A 12,305-nucleotide genomic window follows, 5' to 3' on the forward strand; every position below is an offset into this window, starting at 1 on the left:
GCTGTACCCAGAAACTAAGGAAAAATTCCAAACTAAGATTCCTGTGTATATTTTAAATGTTACAATTAGACACTTAAAAGAAAACATTTTAGATAGTATTTTGATATTCTCATACACAACTGAAATCAACTAAAGAGGCATATACTTCCCTTTAGCATATATAAAAACAAGAAGAACAAATCAGTAATGATAGCCTTGTAATTTTGTATCTAATTGATGACATCTGTGTCTGAACTACAAAAGCCATACAAGTATAGCCTGCTCCATTATAATCTTTTGGGACCACCACATGCAGTCCATCGTGGACTGAAACAACATTTATGACTAGAATAATAAGCTTCAAGAGAAATGTCTTCAAAAAGACAAAATCTTAAGCCAAGGGGTTGTAAGTGCTTTAAACTTTGCATGTTTCTTTCTTATATAACTCTTGTGTGACTAATTACATCCATGACATGATGAATGCTTTAGCTGAATTCATTTTTTAAACTTCCAGAGTAAGTTTTTTCACTAATTTTTTTAATATCAATGGCCAATTAGTGAGCATATATCTATATGAAGAATATTCAAACTTAATTTTTAAATATTTCCTTCTGGTCATTTTCAAATGTTTTCTGATATGCTTGCTTAGTCTTCCTACTGGATTTTTTTTGTTTTGTTTTGCTTGCTTTTGGTAAATTATAAAAATTTTGCTAGTGTCAGCTAGGAAATAAAGGGAAAATAATAGGGAAAATTAATAAGATTAAAAAAAACAAGATTAGATTTTACACAGTGAAGTCAGAAATAAATGAAGACTATTCTATGTAGATGATGATAATGATGATATCAACTCACCTTGTATGATTCAATGTTTCCCAAAGTGTATAACTTGAACATTCTTCAGCTGAATCTCCTAGGGTGCTTACTAAAGATGCAAGTTTCCCAACTCCATTGTACCTACTGAATAAAAATCTGTGGAATTGGGAGGAGGGTCTTTAGAGCCTGGGAATCTACGACACTTTGGGAACCCCTGTTTGAGTGTTTTATAGTTTACAAAATATTTCTCTGTTGATTTATTGGATCATCACAATACCTACATACAAGATTCTGGGCAGTTACAATTATCTCCCAGTACAGATGTTCCTCAATTTACGACGAGGCTACATCCCAATAAACCCATCTTAAGTTAAACATTCTGTAAGTCAAAATGTGTTTCCAGCCTGCTGTAATTTCAGTTTAGGATGGGTTTATCTAAACATAAACTCTTCATAAGCCAAGGACTGTACTGGATGCATATCCCTTTCAGCACCATTGAAAAGTGGAAAATTGACAAGCTGAACAATTGTAAGTCAGGACTGTCTTTATACAGATAAAAAACAGGCTCAAAGAGGTTAAGTAAATTTGTGGCAAAGTAAAAACTTCAACACAGATGTTGCAGTCTCTAGTTAGAAGACAACACGAACCAATTGAAAGAACAAAAATAATGATGGTGCTTTAGTTAGGTTTTATGTCTGTCTCCCTCATTTATGAAATTCGTGCCCTTAAACTTTCCATTTCTCAGCTTCCTTAATTTCTTTGGCTGCATTCTTGAAAAATCAACCCTGAGATGAGGATTTATGTGCAAGTGATTTATTAAGGAAGTGCTCCTAAGAATAAACAGAAAAGGCTGGGAGGCCCGGGACTTGGAACTGAAAGAAGCCAAACAAGGTTGTGATAATAGAAAAAGTCCAAGCATCAACCTGATCCCACAAGGAACTCTGGAGTATAAATTATACATCAGACTGTCCTGACTTAGGAAAGAGAGCTGGGCTGGACTCCTGCCCTACTCATTGACTGGAAACTATCTCAGGAGATAAAAAATCCAAACATTTCCATCTCTCTGTGCATTCAAGCAAAGCAGCTCCAGTAGCTCTTGGGCAGCCTCCAAAGACTCACAGGTGCAAGCTATTACATACACAAGAACACAGAAGCTGAAGAAATATGGATTACTTAAAAATAAACGTTTTTAAAAAGAAAACATTTCAGATTCTAGTACCAGTAATACAGCTTACTAGTAATTAGTCTTGCAACAAATCATTTTACCTCTTTCAACTCTGTTTTTTTAAAATTTTTAATGTAAAAAGTTAATAGTAACCCCTGCCCTGCCTTCTTATAGTATTGTTGATCAAATCAGAGAGAATTATAAACATTGTTAAAATTCTGTTCCCATGCAAAATTTCCTTTTATCATTAAAGAAACATGTTGCAAAACCTTTGTCCTGAGGTTTACATGCTGACAGCCCTTTTGTTCTTTCTGGAAGCAAACTAAATAAGAATTCTTGAATATAAATATTATCTGATATTGATGGTGTATGTGGTCCTAAGTTTATTGTTGTTCACCACTTTTTCCTTAAGTCTAGGATGTTTTAACAACCTAAAGAGTATTAAAAACACATTCCTCACCAATACCAACAGTCAATGTTTGGCAATTTATCAGATCAAAGTTGGATCATGCCTGTAAATCTAGCACTTTGGGAGGCCAAGGCTTGAGGATCACTTGAGGCCAGGAGTTCAAGATCACTCTGGGCAACATAATGAGACCCTGTCTCTACAAAAAATAGAAAAAATTAGCCAGGCGTGGTGTTGTGCGCCTGAAGTCCCAGCTACTTGGGAGGCTGAGGCAGGAGGATCTCTTGAGCCCAGAAGTTTGAGGTTACAGTAAGCTATGATGATGATACCATTGCATTCTAAACTGGGCAACTGTCTCAAAAGAAAAAGCCTATTTCTGATCTGGCACCTAAGAAGCCTGGCACATAAGAAGCTGGAAGTTGCCACTCCATCTTAACTGGATGAACAAACTGAAAAAATAAATAACTCTTCTTAGATCCATCAGAGAGGTGGGATAACAGGTCAAATCACTGTCCCCCCAGTTAGGGAGAGACTGACAGGCAAATGCAGAGAATTATGGCTTGCCCAAGCAAAACCCCTAGCACAAACCTCCATGGGAACCAGTGCTCAGGTAGGGAAATCTGAACTATAACCAATGAATTGCTAGAGGCTCTGTGTGGACAAGTCTGAGCGATAAAAACTCCAGAGGGACTCGTCAACTAGAACCCCCACAGTTCTGTGGATTTTACCGCATTCTCACTGTAAATAATCAGAGAAAAAAAAAATCCTTTGTGCTTCTGGCAGGAGGAGAGGAAAAGGGGCCATTGTGAAATACACCAGAGCATTCTTTTCTTCTTTACACGGTCTGCCTTCAAGAGAAATCATTTAACCAGAGACCCTAACCTGCTGGGGTTTTATCAGAGCCCTAACGGACCTGAGGGGAGGGAAACACCCAACTCACGCCCACTGTAGCCATCTTGTTCCACTAAAGGAGGGAACTGAGAAGCACTTTTGAAGATCACAAGCCAGAGGTACAGGCTCATTAAACGACTGAGACCTACTCATAGCACTACAAAGTGGTTCCCTTCCCCTCATACCTTGCACCGTATTATCAAAGGCCTTTTTACAGCAGGCCTTTGATAATGTATAGCAGTGTCTGGCTATCATAAAAAATTATGAGATATACTAAAAGACAAAAAACTCAGTTTGAAGAGACAGAGCAAGTATTAAAACCCGACTCAGACATGGCAAAGATATTGGATTATAAGATTTGAAATTTAAAACAGCTATGATTAATATGCTGAGGGCTCTAATGGATAAAGTAGACAGCGTACAAGAACAGATAGCCAATTTAAGCAGAGAGATGGCAATTTTAAGAAAGAACCAAAAAAGAAATGCTAAAGATCAAAAACACCATAACAGAAATGAAGAATGCCTTTGAAGGGGTCACTGGTAGACTAGACAGAGCTGAGGAAATAATATTTGAGCTTGAAGATATCTCAAGAAACCACCCAAACTGAAAGACAAAGAGAAAAAAAAACTAAAAGCAACAAAAAAACAAAACAAAAAAACAGAATAAAATATCCAAGAACTGAGGGACAACTACAAAAAGTACAAATATGAATGATGGGAATACCAGAAAGAGAAGAAAAAGAGAAAGGAACAGAAGAAATAAAGAAATATTTGAAACAATAATGACTGGGAATTTCCCTAAATTAATGTTAGACAGCAGACACAGATCCAGGAAGCTCAGAGAACACCAAGCAGAATAAATGCAAAAAAAAAAAAAAACCCCTACATATAGGCATATCATTTTCAAACCACAGAAAATCAAAGATACAGAAAAAAATTCTGAAAGAAGACAGAGGGAATAAACATCTTACCTATAGAGGAATAAAGATAAGAATAACATTCTACTTCTCAGAAACCATGCAAACAAGAAGAGAGTGGAGTGAAATATCTAAAGTGTTGAGAGGGAAGAAACCCACCAACCTATAATTCTGTAACCCTGGGAAATTATCTTTCAAAAATCAAGATTAAAGACTTTCTTGAACAAACAAAAACTCAGAGAATTTGTTTATGGTAGACATGCCTTACAAGCAATGTTAAGGAAATTCTTTAGAGAGAATGAAAATAATAAAGTTCAGAAAATCAGAGTTACATAAGAAAGGGAGTGGATTGGAGAAAGCATATGTGAAGGTAAAATGAAAATATAGGAAGAACTCTTAAAAATATACAAACACTTAAAATTCAAAAATTAGAACACCACTCAATTTAAAAACTGGGCCAAAGATCTTAATAGACACCTGATCAAAGAAGATATACAGATAGCAAATAAGCATATGAAAAGATGTTCCACATCCTATGTCATCAGAGAAATGCAAATTAAAACAAGGAGATACAATTACACACATATTAGCATGGCCAAAATCCAGAACACTAACAAATTCTAGCAGGATGTGGAGCAATAGGAACTCTCATTCATTGTTGAAGGGAATGAAAAAGGGTACAGCCACTTCAAAAGAAACTTTGGCAATTTCTTACAAAACTACGCAGACTCTTACCATACAACCCAGCATTCATAATCCTCGGATTTACCCAAAAGAGTTGAAAATTTGTGTCTACACAAAAACCTGCACACAGATGTTCATAACACCTTTATTCATAATTTCCAACACTTGGAAGCAACGAAGATGTCCTTCAGTAGGTGAATGTATAAATAAACTGTGGTATATCAGACAATGAAGTATTATTGCCAGCAATAGAAAGAAATGAGCTAACAAGCCATGAAAAACATGGAGGAACCTTAAATGCATATTACTAAGTGAAAGAAGCCAATCTGAAAATGCCTCTTACCATATGATCCCACTTTATGACACTGTACAAAAGGCAGACAGTATGGAGACAGTAAAAAGATCAGTGGTTGCCAGGGGTTGAGGGAAGGGAGTTATGAATATATGGATCACAGAAGATTTAAGGGCAGTGAAACTCTGGTACTATAATGGTGAGTACATGCCATTATATATTTGTCCAAACTCATAGAATATACAACTCTAATGTAAACTATGGACTTTGGATGATAATGTTAGGTCAATTTAGGTTCAGCAATTGTAATAAATATATCACTCTGGTGGGGGATATTGATAGTGTGAGGGGCCATGCGTGTGTGGGGGGAGAGGCTATATGGAAAATCTTTACACCTTCCACTTAATTTCACTGTAAACCTAAAACCATGCTAAAAAAACAAAGCTTATTAAAATGAAAATAACTGAATCAAAAAACTTCTGAGGGAATTCTGTTTATCACAATATGCTCTACCTTTTGCCAGTAAGTTTGGGAATTTCTTAGATATTTTGAACTGCGGACTTCATAAATTACAGGCTAGTTGTGTTAAACTTCTCTTAAATTTTATATTTGTAACAGCTCAAAAATAGACCATATCCATTTCTGTCATTGGATAAAGGAACAGCTGATATATATGTCTCCTGAAATGTTCTGGTAGGATGCTCATGGCAACAAGAATTGAACACTGTAGAATATTTACAGATCCATTTAAAATGCCATTCTCTGCTCAAGATGTGGAGGTTCACATCCAGGAATGTGTTTCACACTTAGCAGTGCAGAAGGTAAATTCTGTGACAGGCAATGACGCTTGAAGCAAGGGTGTATTTTACAATGCATCACAATAGGATCCACAGGTTACCAAGGCTGTTTTCATTACATGGATCTAGTGATCTTGACTCTTCATGTAACCAGAAAGAGAATCACATTCACAAGAATTTGGGCAAAATATCTCCAAGTAGTGCCATATTTTCAACTTCACTCAAATTATCAAAACCTGAAATGTGGAAGTCAACTCTGGTTTTCATTCAGTATTATGAGTAAAGTGATCTTAATACACATTACTAGTGTCTGTTGATGTGTGAACCACTCTTAATAAGCACTAAAGAGTCAGATAGTATCTTCTGTTGAAGATCCCATAGGTAATGTAAAAGTCAAAATATCCAAAACCAAACTTAGTTTCCCCAAAATTTGAGCTTTTTAATATATTTGCTACCTCAATAAATGTCACAAGTCCTATGGCCAATTAAGTAAGAGACCTGTATGTAATTCTTGCTCCTTCCCATCCTTCAGCATATGCGGAACATTAATTTTCAAGTCTTGTTGACACTATGTCCATAATATTCTCCACTCTTTTATCTCCTTCCAACCTCATTCTTTCTCATTGACATGATTGCAACAGTCTCCTGCTATCTCTCAATTTCTTCTCCACATTGCTATTAGTGATCTTTCTAAAATACAAGTTGAATTATGTCATATTACAGATTGAAAACTTTTTTGGTTTGCCATTTCTGACATGATAAAGTCCAAATTGAAAAGTCATGCATATAAATGATAAGATCTTTGATCCTCCTCAATTCCAGCCTCCTGACACTTTCCTACTATCACATCTGCCTTTCACACTGAACAACTTATAGACTTTTCTAGTGTACTCGGCCTCCTCTCAAATCTTGCTGTTGTAGGTGTGACTCTTTCTAGAACAACATCATACATACGATCCTCCCTTTTTGTAGATAGTCCCCGTTAGTTTTTCATGGCTTAACTCATGCACCATCTTCTCACTCCAGAGGCTTCCCTACCGCATCCCAATCTAGTGCAAATTAGGTATGATTCTTATTGCACCTAACACAAACCCCTAATCCAATGCCCTTTTATGGTAATTGTCAAGACAACTGATGATCTCATTTCTATATCATAAGATTCTTGAGAGCAGTAATCATTTCCTATGTGTTGGTAGCATCTATTAGATTGACTGAAAATTTATAGGCATTTAATAATCTTATGAATATTATTTAAGTAAGCATATTTTTGTGTGAAAGTCAGAAAGGCAGACACAAATTATCCCTTTCTGTTAGTCCTAGAAAAAAGACATCTACTCCATGGCAATGTCCCTTAATTTGAATTGATCACAATATTTTTCTAAGGAAAACTCCATGGCATTAGTTACATCAGATGGAGATTTTACTCAAGATTTATGACTATGCAATTATTCAAATCAGGAAAATACAACATGTAATTCAAATGTCCAAAGCCACCTGCCTCTGCAGATGGTAGATTTTATCAACTTCACTAAAATTTTGTCAGGTTTACTAAATCATACAATTAACTTTGCATCCGAAATTTTGCACTTACAATGGGATAATGACTGGGTGGTAGTAAACAAACTGTCTGAAAATTTCACATTATTCCTTGGTGTTTGTATGTGATCTGATCATAAAATTGCTTTTAGCAGTAAATATAGTTGTTATTTCTAAAGACAGGTTAGTGTTATCCCATGCACACTACATGGAGAAAATTTAGGTATTGTTCACATAAATACAGGTTCTGAAATGCATTTGCTGGCCCACAATTGATTCTGACATGTACATGGCTAATATAGCTATTACATGCAAGTTCCAAAATACATTTGCTGGCCCACAATTGATTGATTCTCACATGTAGATGACTAACACAGCGAATACAAAGCCACTCCAAACTTCACCACAGTCATCTGTACCTACTGCTCCACAGGAAGTGGTCAGGAAGCACTGGTCAAGAATCCATATTAAATTCTGGACCACAAATTGGAATTTTTATCTGTACGATAATCATTTACAAAATGACTCCAAGTGCTTCTAGTTGTCTTTCGAAATCTGTGGCAGTTAAGTCTCAGACCTGTGCTAATTATATACAATATATAGATCTTTAGACAAATTATTTTATATGTGGAATCTCAATATAAGGACCTGTGGCCCACGTGTGTTGCTAGTATTGCTATCAAGGATATTGTCAGAATGGAAGAATGGATTAAAAAGAATACTTTCATTATTGAAGATGATTGACTTAGAAAACTTTAATGGTGTGGGGAAGTAACAGTTAGAATAGAATCCCTTCTAAAGAAGTCTGAAAACACAAAACTTTGTATCAGCTATCAAGGGATTCTTTCAAGACATGACATGTCAATGCCACTGAGAACTGGAATGACCAAATCGGAATATTCCTCAGGACAAAGGAAATCACTGAGCATAGTATAATGAGCTGCCTATCAATCCAAACCACTAGGGTGACTCCTGATAGGTGACATGTTCTGTTTTCCACTCTCAGCTGCTTCTCCAGATTGTAGCGTTTGCAGTTTCCTTGACATGACCTTCATGTACCTGAAACTATGCATTTTGTGACACATTCTCCTACTGGTTTCTTTTATACTCAGCCTAAAGATGTTCCTTTTTCCTTCTTTGTCTTGCCTCATTATCGTGGTGTGTGAAAATTTTTGTTAAGAATATAGTCTGTTTACATGAAGTTTCTATTAGTGCTTAGAAATCTTTCCACTGTATAAAAATATTAGCTAGAAATGAAGGTATTATATTTTAAGTCAGTCATGTTGTGGGTTGACACCTCACCAAACTGGGAACACTGTGTGTGCGTATAGCAGGATCAGGAAAAAGGAAGCCACATGAAGACATCTTAAGCAGTATGATATATCATTTCCAAATGTAAAATAAAAATGAATACCCAAATAAATATTATCATCCATTAGCCTTCAGAAACAAAAGCCTAGATGTTTCAAAAGATATATAATAAGACAATAAGAGAATTTATATTAATTAATTCAAGGACTTTTCAGAGAAAAAATTGAGTGATTTGAAAATGTAAATCCAATGGACATAATCCTTACCTTAATAAAAACATTTTTCTAGTAATTTACTATACATGAAAAGGTAGATGGTCTGGACTCTGAAATACGATTCTCTAATTAAAATCGCATAGTAAGCTGGTTCCATCATATCGATGCAATATTCAGAAACAAGAAGTAAACAGAAGTGTTTCTGTGAAGTTTTATTCAGAAGTCAAATGTAACAAACCTGGAAGGCCCAGACAGTGGCATTACACCTGTGGCCCAAGAAAATAGAGTTTCAAGCACTCAAGCAAAAGACTAAAACATTAAAAAAATAGGGAAAATCATTCTTTCTACAGATGGAAGCCTCAGCTCAAGACATACTGAGTTATTGTTAAGCAATCACCAGACTGTTATCCTAGGCAAAGACCTCCCACTAAATATTAATAGTCAATACAATTGAAACAAATCTAGCTCTTCTCTAACAAATCTCTGTATATGAGAGGCCATATTTCTGGTAAAAAAAAAAAAAAAAAAAGTACCTGGAAGAAATGATTAAAAGATAGAAGTTGGAAAAAACAAGATAGCTCTGTAGTTATCTAAATCAAGATCACAGTAGTAGTAAACATAGTCATACAGGAAGATGTATCCACTGCTCTTGGAGTTGAATGTAATTTGAAGGCACCATTCATATTCCTAAGGTACTTATAAATATGATAAAAAAAAATCACACAGAAGAATACTAAAATACCATTTTATAACAAATACGAAAAAGAAATAATATTCAAGAAAGTTGCTGCTGTCACCGCTAATAGTTCAGAAAACTACACAGTGAGAGCAATAAAATAGCAAATCATATTACTAAAGAATATAAATTAATCCATACACCACATGACCAGAAAGTTAAAAGTGCAATATAAACTGCAAGTGAGATACATAGAATTTTATTGAACATGGCCTTATTGTCATGCCTTAAAGGAGAATTTAGGCATTATTGAATGTGACACCCATAATTAGGGAGGCATTTAATATTTATAGCTAACAGATATTGATTACTTACAATGTGAGAGGCATCTGTTTTATATTCATCTCATCCTTAAAGCAATCCTGTGACAAAACTGGTATTATTGTCCCCAGTTTATAGCTAAGGAGTCTGATGCTCAGAGAGGTTGAGTAAATTGCTCAATGTCACACAGCTGGTAGTAAATAGTGGTGCCAAACTTCCGATACAAGCAGTGTGATGCCATGGCTCATTCCCTTAGCCACTACCTGATTGTGTAATCCAGGAAGTGACAGTGAAAAAAAAACAGAGGGAACTTGAATGTGGAGGCCTTATTTTAGTATGATTGGGCTGCCAAACAAAAAGAGATGTAGACAAATTCAAAAGAAAACTTGAAGGAATTTTGAGGTTTTCTCTAAACCCCTATGACACTTATTACATATATCAGTAGCTTTCAGACTTTTTAAATGTATTCTCTGTGGAGCCTAACTGCAAAAAACAAATAAAACTGTAGCTGTTCTACTTGAAGTAGTAATTAGAGAACCTGCAGTACTACCTTAAAATCTGTCACCTGTCCCCTTGCAGGTTCCAAGACACTTCAAAAGAGCCCCAGGATTCTGAAGATCACAAATTGGAATTCTCTGAGAATTGGACTGTCAGGTTTCAGAGGGAAGTTTAACGTGATTCAATTCAACTAGTTACTTGATGCTTGAACAACAAGATCTGTTTACAACTGTTTCTCATTTCGAATCAGGATTAAATTATGAGTCGAAGAGTCAAGTTAAGACAAGTGCTCTAAAGATGAGAATTATGGTTTATTCATTCAGTTTGCCCCACATATCTTTTTTTTTTTTTTGAGACAGAGTGTCACTCTTTTGCCCGGGCTAGAGTGAGTGCGGTGGCGTCAGCCTAGCTCAGAGCAACCTCAAACTCCTGGGCTCAAGCGATCCTTCTGCCTCAGCCTCCCGAGTAGCTGGGACTACAGGCATGCGCCACCATGCCTGGCTAATTTCTCTATGTATTTTTAGCTGTCCAATTAATTTCTTTCTATTTTTGGTAGAGGCGGGGTCTCGCTCTTGCTCAGGCTGGTATCGAAATCCTAAGCTCAAACAATCCGCCTGCCTCAGCCTCTCAGAGAGCTAGGATTACAGGCGTGAGCCACCGCGCCCCGCCTGCCCCACGTATCTTAAGTGCTTAGTGTTTACTAGATGAAGCAGTGTGAAGTGCTGTGTTTGGAAACAACACAAATAACAACTGCATAATTACAAAGGTGGAAGAAGCAGCCCTCAATCTGCATATAGGTAAAATGGGATAATAGTTATAAATAACTTTCAGGGTGTCTGAGGTTTGTGCTGCTACAATCGCATTGCTGAGACTGATTAATTTATAAAGATAAGAGGTTTATTTAGCTCATCGTTCTGTAGACTGAGAGGTTCAAGGACATGCTGTTGGCTTCTGGTGAAGATTTTCATGCTACATCATAACATGACAGAAAGTCAAAGGAGGAGCGGGCGCGTGTGGAAAAGGGACCAAACTGGCGGAGGAACCTCACTTTATGATGTCCTGTGCTAATCCATTCCTGTGACACTGTGTTAATCTATTCCATGAGGGATCTGCCCTCAGGACCCAAATACCTCCCACTAGGCCTTAGTTTCCAACTTTGCCACACTGGCAATTAAACTTCAACTTGAGTTTTGGTGGGGAAAAAAACACATTCAAACCATAACACAGGGTAACTATAAGGATTAGAAATAGTGCACATAAAATATCTATCAGTGCCCAGCAGAAAGAAGGTATCAATAAAGGGTAGCTATTTTTCTTATCATTTCTATTGGCTTTTATTTCATAAAAATACAATGTACTGAGCTGAAAACGCACTATACATTTTGTTCAATTTTCTTCCATCAGTGACCAAGTGTTATTTTTCTATTTTTATGTTCTATTATTTTTGACATGAATACAAGAATTCAATTGGATTTCTATAGGAGGGCATGGATAGAAAGAGAAAGCCAAACGTATTAAAGTAGAATCAATTTTACATGGGTTATCTCCCTCTGAGTTAAGAATACATTTCCATCATTGCTCAGAGATATAATCAGTTAGTGAATGCTCTAATAATTCTGGTTGAAAAAAATAGGGCTACTCAGGAGAAGAAATAAAATGCCACACCAGATATGAGAGGATATCAGCTGCCTGGAGTTGTAACTAGAGGTGTTCATTCAGAGTAACACATATAGCAGAGGTTGCTGCTTGAGCCTGTCCACCACCGGGACTGCAACATGTCAAGGCATGGCTAGCAAACTGGTAG

This window comes from Propithecus coquereli, unplaced genomic scaffold (genome assembly GCF_000956105.1).
Source record: "Propithecus coquereli isolate 6110/MARCELLA unplaced genomic scaffold, Pcoq_1.0 Scaffold9, whole genome shotgun sequence".
Classification (NCBI taxonomy): domain Eukaryota; kingdom Metazoa; phylum Chordata; class Mammalia; order Primates; family Indriidae; genus Propithecus; species Propithecus coquereli.